The sequence below is a fragment of the Aquila chrysaetos genome, chromosome Z (genome assembly GCF_900496995.4).
Source record: "Aquila chrysaetos chrysaetos chromosome Z, bAquChr1.4, whole genome shotgun sequence".
NCBI lineage: Eukaryota > Metazoa > Chordata > Aves > Accipitriformes > Accipitridae > Aquila > Aquila chrysaetos.
In genome coordinates this window covers 4,465,130-4,492,368 of record NC_044030.1, presented here as the reverse complement: position 1 = coordinate 4,492,368, position 27,239 = coordinate 4,465,130, and the positions used below count along the sequence as shown (strand labels likewise).

Genomic DNA, 27,239 nt, shown 5'->3' with positions numbered 1-27,239 from the left:
TTCAAGAGTTTTATTAGAAATCTAAACCATTGTTTTATGTTTATTTTATAAAGAAATAGAGTTGAAACATGTCAGGCTTAATTCCGTTAGGCTGAACTGCCTAAAAGAGAGCCCTGAGGTTCCTCAAACAGAACCTGAAAGTGTCTCTTCTGCTAACCATCAGCAACAAGCCAAACAATAAACAACCCCAAAACATTCAAGATGCCAACACAGTCGTCTAGTAGAAGAATACCAAAAAGAGCTATAAATCATTTACAAATGGCAAATTACTCAATTATTAAAAATAAGTTCATTTTGAGCCTGTGTTTGAGGTATCACAAGACACTTGTCTATGCCAGGCACAGCTCAGCAGGTGTGGTTATGTTCACCACTAACAACATTGTGGGCCACCGGATTCAATAGTACAACACAGTTACTACTCCTACAGGAGAAATATTACTTTCTTTTTACATGAACTTAGCTATTAACACAACGAAGCTTTCTTGTTTTTTTCTTATCGGGAACTACTAGCATTGGTACGGGAAAGCAAGCCAGTTGCACACTACTTGACTGTGTATGCTGTTAACAGAAGCGCTCGGTTTCTTAGATTCCCCAGTAGAAAAGAATCAGTTGTCTTGATTATGGATCTTACTAATTACTGGGTAAACCCATCAAGTAATTCTCATTCTAGATTAAAAATTAGCTCAAAGAGTATTTCAGCAATCCTTCCGTGAAAGACTGCACTATTAGAATAGTAAGCTGTTCTGCCCCCCTTTGCCTCTTCCTTCCCTAGCCACCCCGTCTTTTTTTTTTTTTTTTAAATCTGCAAGAACAAAATATTATCTAAATTCCTTCTTTGTAAACTGCTTGGCTTGGCTCTGTGCTGTTAAAAGGTAAAATGAAATTATACCAGCAAGTCTTTTGTATCTTAAAAATTATTTCTGTTTATCTAAAGAACCAGCTAATGTAATTAAAATATCCAGTTTTAAACAACAAAAAATGCATCAATTACAACTGCAAAAATGTTACAATCTGGTCTAATTGCAGTTGAGTTTCAGAAGGTTGATTTTTACTACTGCTAATTAACCTTCCTCCAACAATATATGAGTATGACTTGGTGTAACTAGCAGGCTATAACAAAAATTAAAACAATCAGTACTACATTTCAGGCCAGATGTAGACTTCTCGGTTGAAAAAGGGAGAGGGAATTAGAATACTTTGTCTCTGATACAATTTATATCAGTGTGTCAGACCACCAGAGCTATTCTTAACTGTTAAATACAGAAATTTTCTCTGTCATTCATTCACAAAAGGCCAAACATTATTTCTGCAATATTGATGCAGCTAAACACTTCCTTTATTAATGAATGGCCTCATGTGAAGAATGTGTGATACATTATGGTATTTGCTCTTTATTTAAGAAGTAGAAGAGTGCAAATGAGTTGTGTCAATGAGGAGGCAAGTTAAACTATAAAAGAAAATGATGCATGACCCAGCCTTTAAAATCACAAGAAGAACCTTTGCTTGATATATTTTATCTAAACAATATGGCTTTGTTGTAATTCTTCAGGCATCAGTGATGTAGGTCTCACTGATTTTATCAGTAGCAGATTTAGGTGTACAAAATGGAAAAATGCCATTGAAATACAAGGTTTTTCAGGACAAGATGGAATACAAAAAGAACAGAAAATAGGAAGAACTGGAAGAGCAACACAGCCTTGAAACCAGCTTAATCCCAATACACAATCACTATAAATCAGGAACGCCCTAAGCAAGAATGCATGTGGTCATGTCAATCAAAAAATGGAGCCTAATTTTAGGCCCATGAAAATAGAATGTTTAAATTCTCTAAATCAATTTTATAATAATTTTGTTGCGGTCATGATGGCCTCAACGCAAAAGGCAAAGTTTCCAGGAAGAGTTAATATCTCTTATGAGGCTGGGATGTTAGGAAACGTTCACAAACCTGAAAGCTCCCCTGTTTTTTTCAATGTGTCGGCTGGGTTAACAAACGATTTTACTTCTCCTATAAACCTATTCTGGGGTTTTGGAAAATTTTACTCATAAGTAACCTGATTTTCCAAAAATTGATAATTGCAACTCCTGTTGATGCCAATAGGAATTGCTGGTTTTACAGCTCATCCAAAACAGACAAAATCAGACTTGGAAGCCTACTTTTAGGCATTTGTTTTTTACTAGCATGGCCTTGTGATTCATCCAGAAATACAGATGCTGCTGCTAGAAAAACACCCACACATACACTACTTAAGAAATACTGTGATGTTGGTAGTATATTTGTGTTTGTACATACATGCATACAAAGTGGTGGAAAATTTGTTATGCAGATAACCTCGCTGTACTACACTGATGCTCTTTGCTGTTGTTTTTCTATTGTTTCACTGTAATTTAGCACTGCTTTCTCTTTTTTTAATTTTCCAAACAAACACAGCACAAAAAGTAGTCAGAGCAAATTTATCTGTGCCCAAGCCCATTGCTCTCTGCTGAGTATCTTGGACCAGAATCATCGTGCTGCCTAAATCATCTCTTCCAAGCAGAGCCAGATGCACAATGTAGCTGGTGTTTCCACCTCCTTGGGACTCAGAGTGGTGTTCCTTGTCGTGAAGTTGAATTTTTTTTTCCTGTTGCCTGTGTCAAAGTGTGTTTGAGGGTGGATGAAGCATGAAATATCACTTTGGCAATGGATTAGTATCCTCACAAGAATACGTTATTTATACCTGGACTTTCAAGGATCCAGGTTGCACTGCAACCCATAAAACTGGAAACTACCCAGAAACACACATTGTTCAGGTTAAACCCAAATGTCTGGCAAGGCCAAGTTGCAGAAGTTGACTAACTCATTCTGGAGCAATGGGAACTCAGTCGATGCCTAAATTCAGACATTGGCTTTCTTCCAAGCCCCAGGACATCCTTGGCTTTATCTATACACCATGATGCATTGATTTAAAGAAAACTGGAAGAAGTGGAGAAGAGGCTCAGTTAAACCTTTTCAGTTTCACTGGTCTAGTGTGATGTAGTCAAGGCTTATGCACTTTTAAGCACATGGTAACAAACTTGGGAACCTTTGGATGCATGACCATGACTGAATACAGGAACTGTTTCACTGCCTTGGACATACAAGGGAAGAATTGCACAGACTAAGTGGTATTAAATAGCCTCAATTTTATTTATAAGCACTGCAAAGGAACCATCTACTACCAGATATGGTATCTGCAAGGAACAGCTGTTTCAGCTTTCACTGCACTGGTTTTTGACAAGTTAAATCTGGATCTCTGAGCCGTAACACTTCAAGGAGTTAGACCTCTGGCTACTGGATCTGTACTGCGATGGCTGTGAAGGAGGCAAAAAACCCGTCAGCCACAGCCAGATCTTTCTGGCCCCACCTCAGGAAAAGTCTCTCCTGACCTCCTGCTAAGGCAGGTTACCAGGTGTCCCATCTGGTCATTTTAAAACCTGCTAATTGACCCAGTGACAATGGAGAGGTTGGGATTGCAGCTTTCCACTGGAGATCCAGATTAAATGATAAAGCCTGGTGCGAGATCTGGGTGGTAAAGTGTAAAGCCAACTGGAGGTAGGTGGGACTCTCAGCGATGGGTAGATCGGTGGTGCCTCACCTGGAGACAACCATTGACCTCCAGGGTCCCCTCACACCATCACCTGAACATCAGTTGTTACCTACATGACAATATATATGTTTTCCTGGGCGGAATACAGTGCTTCATCATTGCCAACAATGCATGGCCTTCCGCTTGCGCAGCCTAACACATGCCCTTATCAGGCCAGTTCAGATAGCCGGTGTGTAACTGGAGACTGTTTTCAGCCGGTGCCTATTCATTGGTTTCTCTCAAATTAGTTTGGCAGTCTCGGGCTGGTTCCCAATGGACAGGTGTCCATATCAGAGAACGATGGCAACAATTGACACTAATTGGCACCCCTGTTGACTGTCTCAGCAGCTTGCAGCCTCTAGAGGTGGTCCCTCCCCATCAGACGAGGCATGCTGGTGGTAAGTTTGCTCTGCTGCAGCCTCTGCTGCACCAGCACTGTGACAAAGGAGCTCCAGCAGTACACGGAAAAGCAGACAGGAGAAAAACATAAGGAAATGGCTTTGTGTGGTAAAACCTGTATTTTTGAGTAGAGTGTTTAGCAACCAATAGCTTTTGATATACAGCTAATGCAATGGCAAAGTTTACGGTGGTGGTAAGGTCTGGCTGTACACGTTGATCAAGCATTAAGACAAACACCAAAATAAATATCTCCTAAGCAAGTTCAGAGAAAACAAACTTTCCTCTGGCCTCATTGCAAAAGCAGCAGTAAAAAGAGTTTTAAATTTTCCACTAGCACATAGCTCCAGGCCTCGTTTATTTAATATTTTATCCTCTGTGCATTGGTTTTCCAAAATCAAAGTTCTCAATTAAAGAACTGCGCTTACAGGTAAAGCACATTTTTGGAATAAGCAATTGTCAGCAGTCTTTGTAGGGCTTGTGCAGGAAAGCAGTTAATAAAGATGCACATTTGCTATTTTCTGTATCAACATAGTTTACTACCGCATCTCAGATAAGCACCACAACTTAAGTTGTCTTCCAAAGTTTGGCAAGCTTCAGTAGATTCATTAGTGGGTTTTTCTTTAGGACCAATGAAGCTCAAAGAGCCCCTAACAATGGAGCTAATCACTGTCTCTTCCCTGACTCAAGCTTACGTTTTCCCCTTTTTCACCACAGACTGTATTTCTGAGCAATTGGATTTCAGAACAAATAAATATCGGCATTTTTTTTCCCTTGCTTACATCTTTTGTGTATATTTTTTCTTTCCAGCCACTTGTATTTAAACCAGTGTGGTAAATGGCAGGGTTCTTCAGGTAATATTTCATTGGACACAAATGGCCTAGCATTAAAATGCAGATAATGTTACCTCAATTAGAGAATACCATGCAAAACTTTAAAAAGACATAGCTAAATGTTTGGACTAAACAAGCAAGCCCACGTTGTTAGGAAAGGCATTGAGCGAGCTGCAATTTCAATGGCTCCACTAATGAATAAACGTGAGACTGTATCAACAGTCCTGAACAAGCACCCGATTTGTGTGCACAGGGAGTGCAATGGTATCAGTTGACTGGCTCTTTGTGGCGGCTATAAAGTACCCTTGAATGTGTCAGTGGAGGGAGGGCACACGGACAATGAAGCCGTGACAGCTGAATGTCAGCAGCAACCTTGAACCTCAACCGGTCCCACCGTCCCGGTGACTCCAGCTGCAGCGTGGACATGCGTGGACGGACGGACGGACCTTCGGCACTGCCTGTCACTTCCCCTGCTCCAGCTCCCTGAGTTGAAATGACAATTTCACTATGCGGCAAGACCCTGCTAATAAGCGCCGGGGAGCGTTCACTTATTAGCGATGTTGCTAACGATATGTTCAGCATCCTAATCAGGGCCTTGCTGGCATTTGCACAACAGAAAACAGAAAGCAAAAACAAAGCCAGTCGCCGGTGATGAAATGTTGCCTATCAGCATCTGTGGCCAAAGGAGGCACAAGATGCTCCACTGTGAAGCAAAGGTTTTTCTTCTTGATTTGAGTGTTGCGTTTGGAGACCACTTGCTTTATTGATGCAAACAGCACACGATTGGTTAAAACACTGCAAGGAAGTAACAACTGGCATCTGGCATGCAGTATTTTCTAATGGAAAACAACAGAATTTTCCTAAAGATCAGCCTTGTGGATTACATGTTAATAGTGTGCTGTTATTAAGACACACACAGTACACAGCACAGCCCTGCAAACCTCTCTGTGGCAAAGCACATCAGTATAGACCAGCAACGGCATCCCTTTGCTATAGGTAAACAAGTTGGCACCCTCTACAGAGGATATGCTTTGGCCACCCCTGCGTTCTCCTCCCTTCCAGGAGGGATGTCAGCACAAACACCCGTGCTGAGGAAGGCAGGGTCCTTCGCCGGCTCCTCATCCCCATCTCATGTAGTTAAGCTGATGACATGGCAAATTACTTTTCAGGATGGGAAAGGGTAGTATACAAACAGCAGGGCTCTTCTTTTAGCACTGAATATTAGTTTATCAGTAAACTGGTACAAGGAAGAAATTTTCATGGCATAGAACAAAGACATTTCTCCTTTCTCAAGCATCTGGCCTATCACACCACACCCACTGAGCAGTCACTTTGCATGTTTGTAAGCTTATCATTTAGGATGAATTGAAAAACAAGTCTGGGTTTGGCTTACCATGGCAATGCTGTCTTATTTTGGTCTCATCCTTTACATATGGCAGACAGCAACAGAGGATAGTTTTTGGAGAGATGGTATAAATGAACATGTCTCAAAATGAATCACAGGGCATGAGCAATTTCTGGCTAGAAACAGGTCTTCCATAAAGTAGGAACCAATAGGGGAATTTTTGCTGGCTGTTCTGGGGAGTAATCCAATCTCCTTTTTGGCTCTGGACATGGAGAGAAAAATAATGAGGAACTACACTACCTAAAAAATTCAGACTTTAAAAAAAAAAAAAAAAAAAGTTTTTTTCAGCTTTTGAACCATTGCTTTTCTAAGTGCATGAAGTAACAAGTCAGCCTGGTGCTTTTCTCCTTTACATAAACAGCAAAAAGTAGGATGGCAGCAAATATGACCAGAAGAATTCCCCTAAAAGCCATATGAGCAGCCTCCATAAAATGGAAACAAGGAAGGCTCGAAGCTGGGAAATGACACGAGCCTCCACAGCTCAGCTTCCTTGAGGTTTTCGAGAAAATTCTGCAAGGAATTGCCAGTTTATCAGTATGAGCTTCCATCCTCAGCTTCTGTGCTGCTTTCCAAAGGGCCCTGTGAGCTTTCCATCACGACACTGGGAGAGGCTTTGCCAGCGAGACTTCTAAGCTACTTGTGTTATTGTGCATCCACAGGACTCTGCAGTCAAGAGCACTTTTTACCTGTCACTGGTTTGAAGGATCTGCTGGATCCATAGCCCTGATCCAATTCTTTCTGCATGGGCTAGTTTGCTCCCTTAGAGAGGAAAGTGGAGAACCTTACGGCACTCTCAAAGCTTTTCTCCCTCTTAAGTAAATTTCTTTATGAACAGAATACCATAGTTTTATATTTTTACCCAATAATAGTTGCATGGGCAGTGTTGGCACAAAAGTGGGGTGAGTAAAGCAAAAATCTGTGAATTGTTTTATCATCTAGTGAGAAAGAAAAGATTTCAGTTGGCTTTATCTACTAACAGAAAGTCTGGAAAATAATAATAGAGGTTGGTTGTGGCTTACTGCATATGGGTAAGAGTAGTTCTCAACTCCTGCGTGCAGTCACCTTGCACCTCTTTATCAGGTACAGCATGAGCTAAGCGCAGGGGATGGATAACATCCCTGAGCTCTCCAGCAGGCACAGGGATGCAGGGAGTGAGGGATAATTTACTACTGGAAGAACTCACCTACAGATTACTATTCTCTGGAGGAAGAGGTGAGCAAAATAAAAAACAGTGACTTCCTAGAAGTCTCTCTGACATAAGCCAGTGCACACTACTTACTGCTTAGGGACGGCTGTGCAGACAGTTGAGCCCTAAGAGGATTCTAGTAACAGAAATGCACGTGTGTTCCCTTAGTGGCTTTTCCTGCACCAATACCTTAGCAGGATCTTTATTCTTCTTAATGGGCGCTAGTGCTTTTCATAAAAGAGAGATGACATTATGAGAACACAATAATGCGAACACTTAGGAATATAGGTAACTTTCATCATATAAGTAGTCCCTCGGAAGTCAACAAAGCTTTGTGTGCTTCACTGTTTGAATTCTGGGCACTTGGTGCTATCTCTTTTTATTTTGAATCAATGACGTTTATGTGAATTATGTTCACTCTAGAAATATATTATCTAAAGATTTTTTTTGTATTTATATTGACACTTACAATATACAGTTATGGTATAAATTTCATGAATGCCAGAGACTAAAGTACCTTTTCCAAATACACTGACATTCATCATGAGCTAACATCTCCACAAACTGCTTCTGTTTCTCTCACATTCATATTTATTGTATCTGGGCTTAGTCTTGCAAACAATTACTTACCACACTAACTTTATCCATGGAAGGGTTCTCACAGCAGTCTGAGGGCCCATCCTTGCCAAAACTTGTATGTGTGAACACTCTTCTTACAGAAGAGGTCTTTCTGAGTAATAATTTCCACTTGAGTGACTTTCACATGACACTTGAAACTAAGAATAAACTCCTTCATTAAAACTTGTCACTTAATCTTTCATTGGGAACATACTTGAGGAAATAAAGAGATAAATAAAATAAGAATGAATTGGCAGAGCGTGCAGGTAGCTAAATTAAATTTTAAATACAGAAAGATTTAGGAATGAAATTCAGGTTAATAGGTCACTGCAATGCCTACAGCTGGAGCATTCATTTTTGTTAGCCCTCATACAGACACACTCAGCAGATTTGATTTAACACAAATGTATGTGGTCATGTCTGAAAATACACCAGCCTTCATAAAATAGTAAAGAAGCATTTTTCATGGCCTAGTATAGCAGGTTACCTAGAAAAACCTTATAAGGCTGGGAAATATTTCACTTAGATTAAGAACACTTAGCGGGGCAATCATGCATGTGCACGATCATGCACGAGCAGCTGAGGATGAGACTCATCCCTGCTCACACACATGGTAAATAAGGTTTGCACAGATAGCTTTGGTTAGGAGCAACTGCCCAGGCGCACTCCGTACATGGGGCGTTATGGCCACAGCATCCACACCAATAGGAGCAAAACAGCCTCTGCCAACTAATTCTCATTGCTCTGTGGTTTTATGGGAAAAGCACTGTGAAGAACACAACCCAGCATCTGGGGTGTGCAGCAGCCTTTGTTTCATGGCTGTTTTGTGCACTCAAGAGGGCAGGCAGTTTTCTGTATGGGCCCGGGGATCCTTGTGGAAGACTTTCACATAACGTGACTCATTGGATTTAATAATTGCATATGGTGCAGGTCAGCATGGGATTTGGGCCATGTCGTACTTCTAACAGACAGATATTGCACAACCGTGTTTTCATAAATCACAGGCATTGAAACAAGGGAGGCTGAAGAGTTGAAAGCAGGGAAAAATATTGTTGCAGTACATACACTGCTCATAATCTTAAACAACATATGTAGAACTACATTTGCAATAAATATTTCAGTTATGTTTCAAAATAAACATAAGGGTGGTAAGTTTAAATCCACTTTTAAACAGGCTTTGTGGCAAAGCTTGCCTGGGCAATCTGATGGTGGATAAATTCCCCAGGCAGCATGCAGGACTTGTGACTTCTCTCCACCCTCATGCAGGTGCAGTGCATAAGGCTTGAAGGCAGTGCTCTTGTAAGTCAGCCTGTGATTCAACAGCACAGTCTTAGGCTACCTAAAGGAAGGGTGGCGTAAGCTCTCCTGATAAAGAGAGTTTTCTTTGGCCCTCTCATACCCAAAAGAGCAGCCACATGCATCTATGGCACTTCTCCAGAAAGAAAAGTGCCTCCCAATTAGACTTCAAAGTCCAGAGATTTGCATGGCCCAACTGAGTGCCTTATTGTGTCAGGCTGAAGTAAAGCCTGGCAGCACACAAGTGAGCAAGCGCTGGCTGCAGAGTGAATACCAGGGACCCCATGAGAGCATCTGCGGAGGCAGAACAGCTGAGCATGGCTGCGTGCGTGGGGGAAAGTGGAAGGCAACCACACAAAATGAGAGTCAGAAGGATGGAGGGAGGCTTTAACAGTAGGGATGCAAGAGAAAATGTAATGGGAGGAAAAAAAAAAGGGGAGACAAAATGAAGAAAACAAGAGGCAAGGAATGAGGGGAACACCTCTGAAGATAAAGCGTATACAAAACTGGCAAAAAAACAGCAATGGAGAGCAAGAGGAAAAAACAAAGTCATGGCAAATAATAAATTACATCTGTGAAAATTAATAGAAACTTAATAGGACTTAATAGAAAGCTGAATGATACACAAAAAGCTGTGGGGATGGACACGTCTGTGGCACAGCTCAGTATTTAGTACTAATATTTTTGTAAGAAAGCTGAACAACAAAATTGAAGTCACTGCTGGAAAACAGAAGGTGTAGAGACAGATCGAGTTGCAATTTAGATTTCTATACCGGTGCCAAATGTGAAGGAGGGTGGGAAGTAAAGATATTGTGGCCTCCAGTATTTTATGTCCCTCTCTGTAAATTTCTAAACCAACCCTGACAGGGCTGACTTTTATTCTTAGCTCATAAAGAGTGATTGTTTTGCCTGAGGCATACACTAAAAAGCAGGTATTTCCAAAATATCCCCCACAGGCAGAAACACTGAATTTCTTCAAGGGGCTGCAAAACCTCTCTACTTGGGACATCAATTAATATAATCTTTGCTCTGTAAAATACATAACTGATGCTGTTGGAGTTTGCCACCTCATCCTGCTTTGCACTGGTTTGAGCAGAGCTCATCGGACTTGGATAGATGCAAGTCAAACCTCTTTCCCCTCCTTCATCTAGTGCTTCACCTGCCCTGTGCAGTAGGTGGGACTGGTGAACAGAGCTCCTCTGGATAATATCAGTATTATCCTGTTCAGAGCCCACCCAGGACATCCTCCCAACCATCTCCTGGTGTTCACCAGCTCTACGGCCACGTGTACCGTTATCCCACCCATCTCACAGCACAACCAGGTGTCTTAGTTGTTCCTTACATGAGGACCTTTAACATAATGCACGAGCATTAACAAATTAAACACTCTGACAGTCTTGTAAGGCAATAAATGTTACCATCTACATTTATTTCAGTGGGCGTGAATCTGATCAATCAGATTGAATTTGGCCTCATGAGGCAGACCTTCTTCGCAGAGAAGTGTCTGGCAGGGCTGAGAACAAAACTCAGGTCCTATATCTTTATTGAATGATTTTTGTTATTCTAAGGGGGGAAAAAAAGTTACATGGTATGTACTAGGGAGAAAATAATTTGTTACAATAAACATTGCACATTTCAGAAAACCCATTCTCAACACTTACAGCAAAATATTGCTTAAAAACCCACCAAAAAAACGGGGCAAGAAAGTTTTGTTCATTTTCTCTCCCACTCAGCAAAGCACTTAAAGCTGTGTATATCCTTAACTTTGAGAACACACTTTAAGTTTACCCTGCTCATGAGTTTATGTCAGTTTAGCTCCAAAGTACTCAGTATCTTGCAGGATTGCCTCAGTGATTTTCTTAGGATTTTTAATATTCCTTTCAGAGTCTAATTCTGCAATTTTCCCTCACCTTATGTGTCATTGACTAAGTAAGTAGGGCTGGTGAAGACTATTCACAGGAGTACCACAGAAGTAAGTAAAAAATGGCATATTCAAAACCTTATTAAGTGATTCATTGTAACCAACTCAGTAATATTTTATCTTAGTGGCTTTTTATTCTGCTTTATTTATTATCTTTCCTAGTAAAGAAGGAGAAATGAAAACACAAACTTTATAAATTGTTGCTGGGGGTGTTTTTGCTTAAGCTTTGTAAGAATTAGTCTATTGTTTTATATTATGCTTGATATTTTCCTGTATATTATTCATTTTTTATAGTAGCAGTGTAGTAATACATGAAAACCATAAAATGTTACTTATAGATACAAAAATTTTGAGTATACTGCATATGTTTATGTGCATATTTATATATAATATAGTAAGTGTATATATAGAGATAGGTATGTATATATGTGCGTATATGTCTATATGTACTTGGATACTGCATATATACATATATATGACTGCAGAGTATAGTAAGCGTGTGTATATATAGGTATGTATATATGTGTTTGTAAATATATGTATTTTCTTTTTAAAAAAAATATTCTCTGATTTTTTTTAAACACTTTGGGACAGATCTTTTTGCCTTCAAATAAAATAGACCTGAAAGGGAGACATTATCACAATATTTATTTTGAAAATATTTCAATAATCTCCTCAAAGGACTTGGCATATGCAATCTAATCTTTCTCAAAAGCTACTTAAAGCATAAAATGTACAGTAATTTGGGCTAATTCTCACTGGAATTTGAAGGCTGCAGTACTGCTGACTGGCCAGCAACAGAGTTTTCAAAAAGTCGTTATCTTAATATTCTCTCTATAGATCTGGCACCAACAATCACATATCTAAATACATGAAATACATAGATGATAGCACTATATACAGGCAGTACACAGGATATTTAATTTCTATATGATACTAATGTATGTTATGACCTTATGACATACCTGTAATAGTTAGTATCTCCTAAACAGTGCTTTCAGGTGCTGTTTTTATCAGTCTTATAACTGTAGATATAATCAGAAACTCTTCAAGGAACAAATGATAACCTATGAAATAGTGCATCTGTACTTTGCATAATTCTCACATATAGATGATTGCATTAGCTATAGTTCTAACAATATGTTTAACTGTTCTGTAATTGATAACAAATTCAGATTCTGTTATTACAAAGCTCACTTACTTGTGTAAAGAAAAACATGATCTCATAGTTGCAAACCTCACTAATATTGGCATTATGCTATTGTACAGCAGTACTGGCTTTTAGCAATGTCTTTTAACTCGTTTGCCCTTCTTTGAAAATAACTGAAGGGCTGCTGCTTAGTTTAACAACAAAAACAATAAAATCATATATTTTTGTTATTGAATGACCAGCTTTACAAAATCACAACAGTGGGCTTCTGACTAGTAAACACAGTACCAAATAATATCACAAGGATTATTACTAAAAGTAGGCTTCTTTTGCCTGTAGTCTCTGAGTCTGCAGAAGCGTTTTTCAAATAAAGACATTTCATTTCGATAGGTCTTAAATCATAAAAACCTGACAAAACACTAGGCCATTATGTGTTGAAAAGGTAACGCTAATCCTCATAATAGAAAGGTACTTTTTAATTTTTGCAAAATAGAATAAAAATAATGATGTGTGATAATGATACTAAAAACTGAAAAAATGAAATAAGGCATACATTCACTGAGATCCCAGGGGGTGGAGTCCTTGTGAAATAGCTCTTGATTTTGCAATTCAGCTGCATCATAATCACTTTTTCTTCTTCTTGCCACCTAGGCAGGAGTGAGTCAGTATATGGAAATAAATATACTGAAGTAAAAGTTTTGGTAAATGTAACATAAAACCTATTTTAGCCTGTTAGTGGCTTTGTGTTACATGCCAGCATTCATAAAATTATATGTTGTTATATACTTCAAATATTTATGCATTTTCTTTCTATAGCAGAGCATACTTGGAAAGAAGTTGAACTTTGCAAACAATTCTCAAGTCATCCTTGCACAAAACTTGGCTGTCCAAAGCAGAAAATATACAGGGGTTTTTGGCAAAATTCCTGTTTAAAAATCAGATACTTGTCTATACAAAATACTGTGTACATCCTTCTACATCATTGTCTTCCAGCAATAGGCTACTTTCATCAAACATGCACCTGAGGTTTCAAAGATAGGGATTTATTATGGATCTTTCTTGTACAGGTTCTACGCACACCTTGCAGTTCAGCAAACAGATCATTCAATTAACGTTCTCTTGTTTTCTTTAGAGTATTAACGTTTAAAAAATACTCTACCAGTGTCCTTTGGTTGACAGATAGCTAAATGCAGCATGAACAAAGAGAAGCTTCGTGTTGGGTCTACACAGAGCACACCCTTCTGCAGATGACTGATTACTTACAACAATGAAAATAACTGTCACATCATGCCTATCAAACTTCCCGGCCACTTTCAGGTAAATATGTACATATGTCTGTGCAAGAAACACCTGAGAACTGTTTCCAGTGTTCAACTTCTTTTCAAGTGTATTCAGCTATGAAAACATAAAATCACTGACACTGAAATATAAATATTTCTATGTACACTACTTATATCTTCACACCGGTATGCACATACAGTATCAGTGTAAACATTTAAATAACCTCCAGCCTCCAAATTATCAATTGATATAAATTCAGCAAAAGTTTTATGTCTGTTTTCCCCCAATCCATTGTTCTGGTGATATATATTCAAGCACACAAGTTCACACAGGGTTAAGTGTATCTTTACATTAAAGCATGCCTAATGCAGGGCCAAATCCTGAGTTCTTGCTGAGGATGTAATTCTACAAGCTACTTTACACAGATTTCCATTGTTTAATGGTAACCTTCCCCTGCAGGCAGTCTAGTTTACAGGCTTGCAGACAGGGCCCTTAATTCTTCAAACTGCAAACACAAAATTCCCATTGGCTCCACCAGAAATGGGATATGCAAAAGGTTTTGGAGTTAGGACCTTGAGTAAGGCCACCTTGCTTTGAATGCAGAAGGATGAAGCAGGGCTGGAGGACCAGCCTGTGAGCCCCATGCTCACAGCAAGCAGCCTTTGGCCCCACAAGAAGCACTGCTGGAATGAGTGGAGCTGCTCGTGAAGGAGAGCATCCTTCGGGGAGAAGAGCTCGTAGCCCAGTCTTGGGAATACCTTGGGACCATCCCATGCTGGCATTGGTCCTGAAGAGTAGGTTGAGTTTAACAACACACAAAGGCCCATGCAATTATTCATCCAAAAGCATGCAATTGTATTAGTAGAGTGTGTAAGTGAATGTTTTGGACGTGAGCGGTGCAATATCATTATTATCAACATTTTAGAAGTACATGTTTGTGGGCTCTGACAGTGGCTGTTGACAGAGCTGTTGCAAATGCAATTTTTCACAATCACAGTCTGCCAGGTTACAGCTATGTGGTCATGGCAAGACATCTAAAATAACACAGAAAATACCACCTCACCCACATCACTCTCTCCCCCTTAAAAAAAAAATAAACAAATGAAATGCCCTATGCAGCGGTCCCTCCGTGGCTGGCGGGATCTCGTTGGGGGCCAACGAATGCACGTGTTAACGAGGCCTAATCTTCCCTTTTGTGTTTGTTTCTTCATTAGGCTCTAACGGCGCTTCTGCCCCCGCACTGAGGGTTTGATGAGAAGATGGTATGACAGGCTTGGCTTCTCCCCATGCAGCTGGCACCGCCGATGCCAAAAGCCGGAGCCTGCTGCAGCGGGATCAGGAGAGGCTCCTCTGGAGCACGGTCTGACTGTCAGTTTCCCACCCGCCTCCCAGCGCCCAGCTCCATCCCCAAAGCCCCTTAATGAGAAGTGGAGGACAATGCCAGTATTGTTATTTCTATTCGGGATCCGGTGGAAAGAACAATCGCTGTTTACCCAAGCATCCACGCTGCCCAAACCCTGCTGATAATTACTTCTAGAGCCTCCGATTAACTCTGCTCTCTGCTTTCGGCATAAAAAGCTATTGAGCCAGGGGCAGGACAACCTTTCTGTCTCTCCTGGTCTTTTAACAGTTTCCTTGAATACTGCCTGGGCCTCACCTTGGGTGCAGAAGTGAGGATGCACCTGAATCTGCACCAGGCTCACCTCCATCGAGTGAGCAGATGAGGAACCCGTGCTGTGGTACGGTGCTGGAAATGCAACGCTTCTCCCCCCACAAAAAAAGGCGATTTTGAAAAAGCACTCCTCTGATTTCTCATTCCCAGTTTTCTTTACAACTGTCGGTAATAAAAAAAGACCCTTCTAATTAGCACGGGCGTCTCTCAGCAATTTATCCTCACTAAATTTTGCAGCTAAGTATGCAGCACAAAACTGCTAGCGAATCGTAAGCATCATGCTAGCGGCGAAAGGGACTTTGTTTTGCTTTTGTAAACCAAGCAAAACGGAACTGTTGCTGAGCCTATTTCTAGGATGCTAGTAATAATTTTAGTCTGTCAATCGGTCTTTCCTCACCCACCTCCCTTCATAGCCCCCCCATGCAGTCTGCTGCTAGTGCTATGCAAAACACCATCATGAATATGCGTAATTATGGAGATTCATGGTAATTTTTCAGGGTTATCCGATGTGACGTTTATAGGACAGCAGCATACATCAATTTAAATGAGAGTGACAAATATCTTATCCTTTTTATTTCTATAGTATTTTTAATATTTCCTTGGTCTCTCCTGGGAGCAGTGTGAACTGGTAGGAATTTGAACAAAATATTTTAAAAATCAAATACTTTACTAGCATACTACTTTTTAAAGCTTCAGGTTTTTGATGTACATGTGGTATATGTGCATGCATGTAAGACTGTCTCACCTTAATGCCAATTATTTATGTGAAATGAACAAAAGTCTGTCTGTAGATATTTTATGTGTTATAATTCCGTTACCTACAGATAACAACAGAGAGTAAAATGTCTCATGTATTGGACTGCTTTCTGAAAATGAGTTTGATCTGTCTAATTACTTCAATAATCTGATTACCCACTTGATAAAGTGATTTAGCAAGCTTTTCTTCTTATTTTTATTTTAAGCACAGACCTTTAAAACAATGACATTAAATGATTTGCTGTTAACTATGGCGAACTGCAATTATGTTCCAGATCTGTTGTATGTCCTAGAGGTCCAGACACATTGTTTATTAAAGAAATTAATTGGGGTCCTGTCTAAAAATGTACTGTTTGTAATGATTACTAGCTCTGAGCAGTTTTGCTCTTGATATTTTGAGTGGCTAGCACATCAGCTAGACCTTCAAATTCATGACACAATTGCACTTAAGATCAGGAAAGTTACTTGTAGATGAAGGTGTAATGCACTATGAGGCCTTAAAATATCAGTGGATATTTGCCACACATTAGTATGCAACCGTAAGGTTCAGAAGTCTAGCTTTTTACAAAAAAATAGTAAAATTGCCTGCTACACTGCAAATTACAGTATTACTGGATATTGTTATAGAGTTAATTAATTTGAAAAAAAAATCTGTGTTATTTACACTGCTACATGCCTCAAAATATTCACATAACAAAATGTGCAGCATCATTACTGTATGAATCCTTCAGTCTTAAATGAAATTATTCTATGTATACCAAAACAGAAAAAATGTTGCAGGCCACGTTAAAGAGAAAATACAACTCTCTAATTTTAATTATATATGTTCTTACTAGAACTTATTTATTCTTCATAAAATTTAAGAATACATTTTATTGTCTCTCTTAAATACATAAATACACCACTGCATTTACACTTAGGAAAATAGATGGTTTTTTTGGTTTATTCATAAATTTTTTAAAGCTATTTTGTATGGTATTTTTAATGGACGTAAATGTAAACTCAGTCCTATCCTCCATGTGTAATAATGTAATGGAAGAGGGGCTCATTGAAAGTCCTCTTTCATTATTCTGCAAGATCTCAGATTAATTGAGGAAATTAACCAGAAGGTAATCAAACAATGTAGGAAGCCTTTGCTTTGCATAACACAAGGGTGCCAAATCTAGCATTTTACATTTATTTGTGGCTCTATATACATACAGTATAAACCTGACTGTGACACGCTGCAAATATAACTTACAGCTGTGTTACTGCATATGAAAGGAGTGCATAATGCTGCACCCAAGTACCCAGGCATATGGGTGTCTGGACATGTGCATGGGTGCATGTGCATCCCATCTACACAAAACAATATGGTCCCCAAGCATTACATTTTTTAGATGGCTAAAATTTATAATCTGTCAGAGCACCCATGAAGATCAAATGAATTTCTTAACGTGTTTTTTTCAGAAAACATGGATATGCATTGATGTAAGTGTAGGAATTTTCTCTGTTTGCTTTGTGTGCGTATTTTGCATTTGTCAGCCAGAGAAGGAGCAACCAAGGTTTACCCCCACCTGCCCATGGAGACCCCCACACAGCCAACAAGAGATGTCCCCCCAAAGATGCTCAGTGCCTTACAGACGTGGGACCAAAATAAACATCAGGGCATGGCTTCTGGCTAATCTAAATCATCACAAGCTCATCGAATAAAATATAGTGGGAAAATACTAGGGCTTCATCCCTATAGGCTCTCAGCGCATATTTTTAATGTTAGCATGCCCTAACTCTTGTAGGATCAGCCTTGAGACTGAGCATGCATTTGTCCTCTGTTCTCACTGTTCAGACCAAGCTAAGTTTCAAAAAGCTGTTCAGCAAAGACTAGAGATTTGGGAGCCACATATAAGTGGATATGCCTGCTAAGGCCCTGATCCTGAAAGCCACTAAGCAGCTCACAGAAGGCGTTGACATACTGCCTCAGAGTTACTGGGAGATCTGTCTGGAGAGCAGCACCTTGAGAAAATTGTAATGTGATCCTTTAAATTAGTGACAAGTCAAAGCATTGTACTAGCTCTCATTAAAAGTGAAGGCCTGGTTTATTTAAAATTTTATTAAAATATTGGGTTATGGGTTTTTACCACTACCAGCTATTAAGACTGGAGTGCTAAGCATCACCAAAATATTTTATGAAGCTATAAGGTGACAAAAATGAGCTAGTGCTATGTTATAAATTCACTACATGCATGCTCACATGTAACAGTTGCTTACATTTTTCATGCTGGTTGAAAAACACTAATTGATGCATACAGCAGATAGAAAATTGCATCTCCCTACATAAAGATGAAAAGTGTAAAATCTTTCTTATGTAGCTTTTCAAGGATTGTTTTAACTTGCCTTTAAAACCATGATCTATAATTTTATTTATGGGAAGTAAACTTCTGAAATTAAACGGACACATTTTCCAAATGCCACACGGTGGATGTGATAGGTAGTTTCTTTGATTTGCTAAGGAGCAGAATACAATAATTTGGTGGCAAGCATCTGTCTGGTAATCATGTAAGATAAATTCATAAGAAATACAGGAAAGATATTTATTTACTGTTGCTGCTAAGCCAGCCTTTATTTATCATAGGAGATTTTTTTTTTCATCTATGAGTGGAAAACAAACTTTCCTTCAAGAGGTCTGTGAACTGAATAATAAATGTCAGGTCTAAATCCCGTATGGAAATCGGTCGGGTTTAATCCTGGATATTCCTCAGGATGCAAATGAGGACGGGAGGTTTCCCCTGTCCTGCTGTCATATGGGCAGCCAATTTACAGGCGCGGGCGCACACTGTACGTGCTGCGGGCTCTCCTGCACCTCCCCCTCGCCCCAAGACTTGGTCTCAGCTGCCTGCCTTTCACAGAAAACCACAGACCAAGGAAACATATCAGTAATAGTGCTCTGTAAATTAACTTGACATTTGATGCAGGGAAAAAAAAAAAAAGAAGAAGAAAAAAAAAAAAAACCACAACAAAAAAACAACAAACCCTAAAAGCTTACAAAAGACACTGAAAACAAAAGCCGCTCAGGACCCGCACTACATATAGTGTGGATTTAAGAGATATGGAAAGTGGTTATTCTCTTGCAAGCAACACACTCAGCCCTCCTCGTCTTTGTTAAGACAACTCAGTCACTCTTTGTTAAAGCCATAGCATCCATCAAATAAACAAAAAAATACCCTATACGTCCACAAAACAGCCACCACGGAGCCAAATAATATCAAGGAAGTGCATTGCTAGCTATGGGATTGGCTTCGTCTTATGTCCCTAAGATTATAATTTTTAAAAATACGCTGTTGTTAAAAGATAAATTGGAACTATTAATATTAATTTACTACTAATAAGGTGTGCCACATAACTAAGATATAAATAACTTAATGCTAGTATTTTATGATTGGCAAGCAGCCCATTAAACATGAGGCACGCAAACAATGCCGTATCTTGAAAATATCATAAAGTAAACATTTCGTTTTTCCTTGTACTTGAAGATACAAATCTTCTTTCCTCTTTTTTTTTCCTCAAAAAGTACTTGAATCAAAGACAAACTATTGATGGAATATTAACTGCTTCTCTGATTCTGCTTGCAATATCGATAGCAATAGGATACAGAGAGACGAAGCATATTTAAGCTATTAGACATGCAGGAATGTTATTATGCTTTATTGTGTCTGCCTGTCCCCACCTCCCTTCCTCTCCCCCCCACCTCTCCCTTCCTCCTCCCTCCCTCCTGTCTTTCACACACACGCACATACATACATACGAACGGACACACACACACACACACACACACACACTCCCCCTCTGCAGAGCTGGCAGTACAGCATCTCGCAAACGTCTGGCCTTATGGTTTACAAGCAAAGGAGCGTACTGGTAAAATGCATAATCTTAGCATCCCTGCTTCTTGATATTCATGGATTTATTTACAAGTCCCTGTGTTCTACTTTTTTTCCTGTTTCTATGGTTTATATCACTGGCATGCCTATATTCTTGTGGGAATATCAAATAAGAATCAAGATATAACTGGCAAATATTCTGTAAAGCAGTCTGCATTTCCATAATTTAGCTGTTTGGGTTTTTTTTAAAGAGACAATTTTAAGAGGTTTATGGACTTACAGATATATGAAGAGTATTTTGATTGGCTTTTTTAGTACTTCAACTACTTAAGGTTCTGTTTGTGTAAAATGGCTGTAATAAAATGAATTTATGTACACATACATGCTTGTGTATATGTAAATGCATTTGGAATGAAAAAGTTTGTAAATCCTTGTCAATTGTACTGATTAAGCCCCACACTCTGACACTGCCAGTCTTAAGATTTTTTTCACAAAAGAGTTAAAACGCTAAAGAAAGAGTTATTCATTTTAGTTTTTCTTTTGGTAGCAAGTAAAGAAAGGATTTAACTAGTTCAAAGGAAGTCATTCATACTTAGCTAATTTTCACATCTTCAAGAAAGCCTTTCATTAGCACATTTTACAATTGCCAAATGGACATTTCCATCTTGTAAACAGAAGGATATAGTGCATTTCATCAATGATTTATTTTCTAAATATTTACAGACTAGTGCTTGATTCTGCAAGTTCTTGCACATGAGTAACTACACTTACCTGAGTAAATATCTTAGTATCAATGGGTTACTCATACGAGTAGTTTCTTGTAAGTAAATTTGCTGAATCAGGCTCTAAAATTAAAAAATAATTTTAATATGCATTCCATTTACTATTTCGGAGTATTTCCCCCCGCTTTTTTTTTCCTCGAGATCCACTTGTGAACAAATAATTAACAATGATTACTTTTCCAAAAGCTGGTATAAATTACTTTTACCTGGCTACAACAATAAAAAAATAACACAACATGTACTTATCATGTGTAGCAGTTACATTTTTTCCCCCTTTTTTTATTAGAAGCAACAAGATACTCCTCATAAATACACTATAAGTAAAATACTATTGCTCTTAATGTGGGCATGCGCTTCCTGTTATTAAATGAGAACAATATCTTTCAAAAAGATAGTTAATTTGCAGTCAGATGCAAAACAATTCACATTAACATTACTCTGTCTGGGGTTTGAGGTTTTGTTTTCTTCTGCAAGTAACCGTACTGTTTTTGCAAGATGTTGCCTCAGTAGTAAAGCAATTTAGAGTGGAAGATATTTTTAGACTACACTCATTTAAAGGAGGGGGAGGGAAAGGCCGTGCAGTAAGATATACATGTATTTGTAATTCATATTGTTGCTGTGCTTCTATTGTACTCTGAGCTTCCATCATGGCTGAGATGAGGAGCTGGCATCCAGAGAGTGCAGCAGGGCAAGAGAAAAAAAAAAAAATCTCACCGAAAACACAAATAGCGGGGTTTCTCCCTCTCTTCCATTATCCCTGGTAATTATTACCATGCTTCTTCTATTTTAAAAAATAAAAGTAAACAGCTGTAGGCTAGTAACATATATCTAAGCAGTCTGTAAATAACGTTATTAATCCTTGTGGTCCAAAACAGAGATCTTTTCATTCTGGTCTTTCAAGAGCCTCAGTCTACACATTCAAAAAGATGACAGAAAAATGAACTGGAATGTGCAAGCATTAAACATTTAAATTCTCTACTCCTTGGTCATTATAATGATGGCCATATTTTACATCTTCCCCTCCCCCACCATACTTTTGCTGATTTCACCTCATTTGCATGGTCTTATTATGCATATAGCCTTTGTTCTTCTGATATAGAGTACAGCACAGTGACAAAGCAAAACCTATATACAGAGATAACCCTTTCTCTTCAAAATTGTTCCAGCCATCCGATATTAGTATTTGATTTCTCAATATAATTCAACATTAAGTCAGATGTATGTTCTTGCTTATAAAATACCAACACATTTACTATTGTTTAAGAAAATGAAAAGTCAACGTCTAAACTGCCTCCAAAAATCTTTTGCTTTAATAATACATCCAGGTTTTCTGTTGATAACAATTTAAGCAAACACACTAGCAGTAGGTAACAATTAAGAAGAACCCATTTATTTATGACAAGTGAGATATCTGCTATATGTCTAACTATATGGATCTTGATAAGGTGATATTATAAAATACTGAATATGACACATAAAGCTCAACATGGACAGCCAGCCTTTGATTCCAAGGGTTCCTGCTTGCCTCGCATCTTAAAACAAAGAGACTGGATCCCCTAAGTGTGTTATTACTTTCTGGTTTTTCTTATACTGTACCAAGTGTATTTTGATGTTATGGAAATTTGAGGCTGATTCATCTAGTTTTATCCACTGATTTCAGCGGATCTGCCAACCAGAGGGAAGGTTTCAGAATCAGTTCCTTGGTTTCTGTCTAAAAGTGGGTAATAGATGCTTTAGCATCATCCCTTTGAAATAAAAAGGTAAAATCCCACTGGCTGCAACAGGAACACAACTGGGCCCACCTTGAGAGAAGCATGAATTCATTTTTAAAAAAAAAAAAAAAGAAAAATAAAAAAAAAGTATTTGCCTTCAGTAGAATTTTAGGATGTAAAAGAAAGGAATAATTTGACTGCTTGAGCTTTACCTTGCATGATACCAAGCACCTTCCCTTCTGTGAGATTCCTGCATGGGAGATTAACCATTTCTTTAATTTCTAAGATCTTGTGGAAATAATGGAATTAATCAAATACAACATCATTAAAATTCTTTCTAAACAAGAATGATTCTGGTAGTGCTAAATTGTTACAATACCACCATCATCACCTTCCTGCTAAAAACCAGAAGGCAAAAAAGTATTTTCTTTCTCAAAAAGGATGTTCTCATGCTAGTCTTAAAGAACACAATGCTGTCCTCATCACCTTGTTTCAGAGCATCTCCAAGCAGAAGAATTGGTTACACCTCATCGGTATGATGCAGCATAAATAAAATAGCTCCATAATTCAAGGGAGGAAACATCCTTAGCATTACCTGTAAGAATTTGCCTGTGCCTTTCTGGGAGCTGTCACAATTACTCGATTCAGTCAGCTATATTCAGTGAATGCTTTTAAATAAAATGAGCTGCACGGTGCTTTTAATTGTTACTTTCACTTGTTCCAAATATTTCTTGCACAGATTAATCAGGTCATCTTTCATACATGGGAAGTAACAGTTGTTTCCACTCTTATGGCATTTATTTCGTATGGGGCATAGTCCATAAAACTGGAAGATACAGTCTAGGAACATGCATGTGGGAGCTCAGAGTTGTCAAAGCATCATGCAAACTACCAAACTGTCAGTGAGCTCTGCACAGTTCTCCATGCAATAGTTTCACGGAGGTTATAGATGATACCTAGAAAATCCAGGCCTAAAGGCTTTGTCTTGGCATGCATATTATTATGCTAGCGTTCTGCCTCGCTCTGTGTTGGCAGAACGCCTCTCCACAGAAAACACCACACTGAAGAGGCAGCCGACAGACCGTCCTCCTCTGCAGAAGACAGGAGATCTTTCCTGTTGGCTGCCTCATATACGCCCCTGCCAAGAACCAAGAGTTGACCCTCAACATGACTTGCTTCGCTCTGGCGTCTGCCTGGAAGTCTAGGCATATTCATCATCCTACTATAAAACACTATTTTTACAGAGCTGTAGTCTGAGGTGCCTAGGAATCTTTTCTAGGTCTCACCCTAGACATTTTTCCTATGTAGGAGAAATAAGATCGAATTCAAGTGTTACGGCCAAAGCTTGCAGGAGCAGATTTTCAACTGAATAAAGTCAGCAGATCAGTGAATATGTAAGTAACCAGAGAATAACCCAGCCTACGATAATTTAAGTATTGTGATACTTGCTCATCTTCATCCATTGAGGCATACATGGACCTTATCCTCAACTGACTTCTTATGGAAAACCCTTGCTACAGAAAAACATGGTAAAGCCACAAGGTGCCTTGGCATTGCTCTCAGGGGCTGAGGATCCCAGTCCATCACATGAGCTTTCTACCAGCGAACATCCCACTCCTAGATGTTGAAAGACATGCTCCAGAGTGTCAAAGGTCAATCCATACTCCATAGCAAAATGTTTCAACTTATGCAGCCTTTTGCAGTGGTGCTGTTTCACAGAAATGCACTGTCCAGGGTGGCACATCTGCAAGTTTAGGAGGACCAAGCTCCTGGGAACGATGTCAACAGAGTGCTTTCCCTCCGTAGATGCTTATGAAGCTGACAGAAATCAGTCAGCAGAGGAAGATTTTTAAACAAAACGTGGTTATGAGTCATCACACTTTTCCAGGCTGACAATTTTGAAAATAAACTAGAGATGAGGAAAACAGGCCTAAAAGTAAGCCATTCATACACCTTGCCTTCTCATACCCATCGCCACCACAAACTTAGGAGATTGATAGGGAAAGTAGTTGCCCCTTCCAGTAGGCATGCAATTATGAAGAATTTCCTAGAAGACTGTCAGGTGCAGGATTATAGAAACCAAGGAAAATATATAAACTGTAACAGTACATCTGCTTGGGGCTTCATCTGTTTGGGAAATATTACATGTGTATAGAATGCTTAACAAATTCGGTAGTGTTACTACAAAAGAAACAGCGAGTTACAGGGATAATAGATAAAGGGTTGTGCTCAACATGGTGTCATCTTTCGCTGCACGGATTTGAAGGGGACTGGAGAAGCTAGTAGAGTTTATACAGCCCAGAGTGCAAGGGTGTAGAGTAGAGCAGAGTATAAACAAGAGATAATAAAATTATATCTATATATATAGTTAAATCTAATATAAATAAATATCTTTACAAATTGTCTTACAACATCTTTAATATACTAGTTATTTAGTTACTCAATAAATAATTGTAATAATTATTTCTAAAATAATTATTTTTAAATCAATAGCCTTATTTGGCTATGTAAGTAACATAAGTTGTTTCTTGTCTCTGGCTGGGCTAATGCTACTTTTGGAATGAGGCTTTTAACACTCATGACTATGAATGAAAAGGTTTTGTATCGTGAGTGTTTGGTAATATTTCTTTAAAATTTTCTGTTACAGTGACTTTTTCCTCCAGTAAACTACTTTCTTACAATATTCATACACAGAAGAGCAGAGCCAATTACAGTGAATCCCTCAAAAATATGAACAAACATTTCTTGACAATGATATGAAGTATTCACCAGCCTCTAATGTAGAAGGCAGGTAACAGCTGTAGGCACTGGAAGTCATCTCTGAAGCTTTCAGCAGCTTGCAAACGGGGAGATAAATCTGTTTGGGTTGGTTTTGGTTCATTCATCAGAGAGATTCTCTGCTTGGACTGATTGACCTGCTCTGGGATTGTTGCTGTTACTTTTGGGAGGCTCAGTCTTGCAGTTGCTTTCATCCTACCTATGTCATTAGTGATAGTGGGTGGATGCAATGTTTAAGTTTTAGTTGTCGAAATCTGATCTTTGTTTATATATGTACAAATATTCAGTTCACATGTTACTGTTATAACCAAATAAATGCATTTTCTCTCTGAAATTTGCAAAAAAAAAAAATTCATACTGCACAATTTATTAGAAAAAAACATTGTATAAAAACAAATTATATTGTTTTCATACAAGTAGATGCTAACATTTCTTGAAAGGCAGAAGTAGGTATTTTTAGTCACAAAATGCTGCTGTTTCCCTATAGTGATGCATAAATGGCAGCTCGGTATTAGCCTTGATTCAAACTGGGCCTTTAACACTTTCACTCTCATTTTTCAGAAGTTCAAATTGATGGTGGCTGAGCTATCAACAAAAAACAAGGTGCCACGATACTCGGGACACTAAAAGGATTTGGAATTAGTAAACATCCGCCAATGACTTTCCTATGCTTTAGCTTTACACCATATCTTGAACAGGATTTATAAGCAATGCAAAATTTGTAACTACTTGATAAAAAGATTTTAGTACAGAGAATGAGCTAATACTGAAAACAGCATCTCTGAAAATAAGAACTGGTCTTTCAGTCTTCAGACAGAGCTCTCCAAGGGTATTCTTGCTGCCCCATGCTTTAAAATGCCGAATTCTGTTGTCTCCTAGTTTTATTTCCATACATACATATATATATATATATTTATAGCACTCCCACTGTGGCAAAGGGAGTTATATACACCATCTAAGGGAAAAAAAAACAACACAAGCTTTAAAAAGTTGATTTACAAAAGGAAAGCACACTTAGGTGTGATTCAGGAAACAAAAGGTCTGATCTCATTTCTTTTCCACTGTGCTCAGAAGAATTCCTCTCAGTTTACAGCCCTTATTTCTCAGTATGCACTCCCTTCACTGGTAGCCAACAAATACCCACTTTGCAAATAAAATTCCCATAGGGTTACAATTCTTGTAGGGCTCCAGGGCTACCAAGCCCACCCCAGTTCCAGACACAGAGCCCAGCATCCCCCCTACCCTGTCTTTCACTGCTGTCTCTGCTGCGTAACGTGGTGGCAAAGTACGTGTCACCTCTCCCTCCGAGAGCTGCCCACGTATAGGAAAGTGTCTGACCTCAGTTATTGGTTACTTCATTGGCTCAAATGAAAGAAACCTGTGCTAGGGCTTTGAAGATCTTACCTTCAAACTCCGCTGACTGAATAAGTCAGAAAAACAGTATGTGACAGTATCAGAATGACTTCAAAGGAAGCTTTAATTCTTACACTTCCAAACTTTCAAAAGCTTGACTGCACAATTCTCTTCTAGTGAAACTTTTGGTATATTGATTTACAACAGAACTCCCAAACTTACAATTTTCCAAGGTTTTCATGCAAGGAGAAGGGCTTGCCTTTTTATCTTTGCCATATATACTCCAGTGCACGACACGTTTTTTTCTGTAAAACACTGACAAAAGGAGTGCCTGTTCAAGCAACGTGTCAGCCCTGGAAAAACTGTAACACCATTTACAACTGATTGTACTGATCAGTTAATTAAAACTGAACAGTGTTTATGATGTGAAACAGTAGGTGGAGAAGTCATTTGGGGTTGCTGCTGACACATATTTTACCATTTGCTTTCATCCTGGTTACTAAAAGTCTATATCTTTCAGCACAGGAGAGGCCATTTCATCACAGGGTCATTTTGTTTCATCAAGAAGCACAAAAAGTAGCAAGTGGTAGGCTGTAGTGGTGGTGGCAGGAGAGTGGAAGATGCTGTTGACAGAGCTTTGCTCA

General features: G+C 38.9%; 1 long non-coding RNA gene across 19 annotated transcripts in view; it reads right to left on the bottom strand.

Annotated features, from left to right (window-relative positions):
* The window catches only part of LOC115336894, a 129,804-nt gene that overhangs the window by 39,880 nt on the left and 62,685 nt on the right, over positions 1-27,239 (bottom strand). For 2 of the 19 annotated variants that reach the window (XR_003921974.1, XR_003921973.1), the window contains exons 4-5: positions 20,742-20,815; positions 12,961-13,054 (exon numbers count right to left, since the gene is read on the bottom strand). The exons of 13 other annotated variants lie outside the window; for them this stretch is intronic. This is a non-coding gene — a long non-coding RNA (uncharacterized LOC115336894). Of the gene's footprint in view, positions 1-8,052; positions 8,254-12,960; positions 13,055-20,741; positions 20,816-27,239 lie in introns of all 19 variants that reach the window. 4 more of the 19 variants (XR_003921977.1, XR_003921976.1, XR_003921975.1 and 1 more) reach the window with 3 other exon arrangements.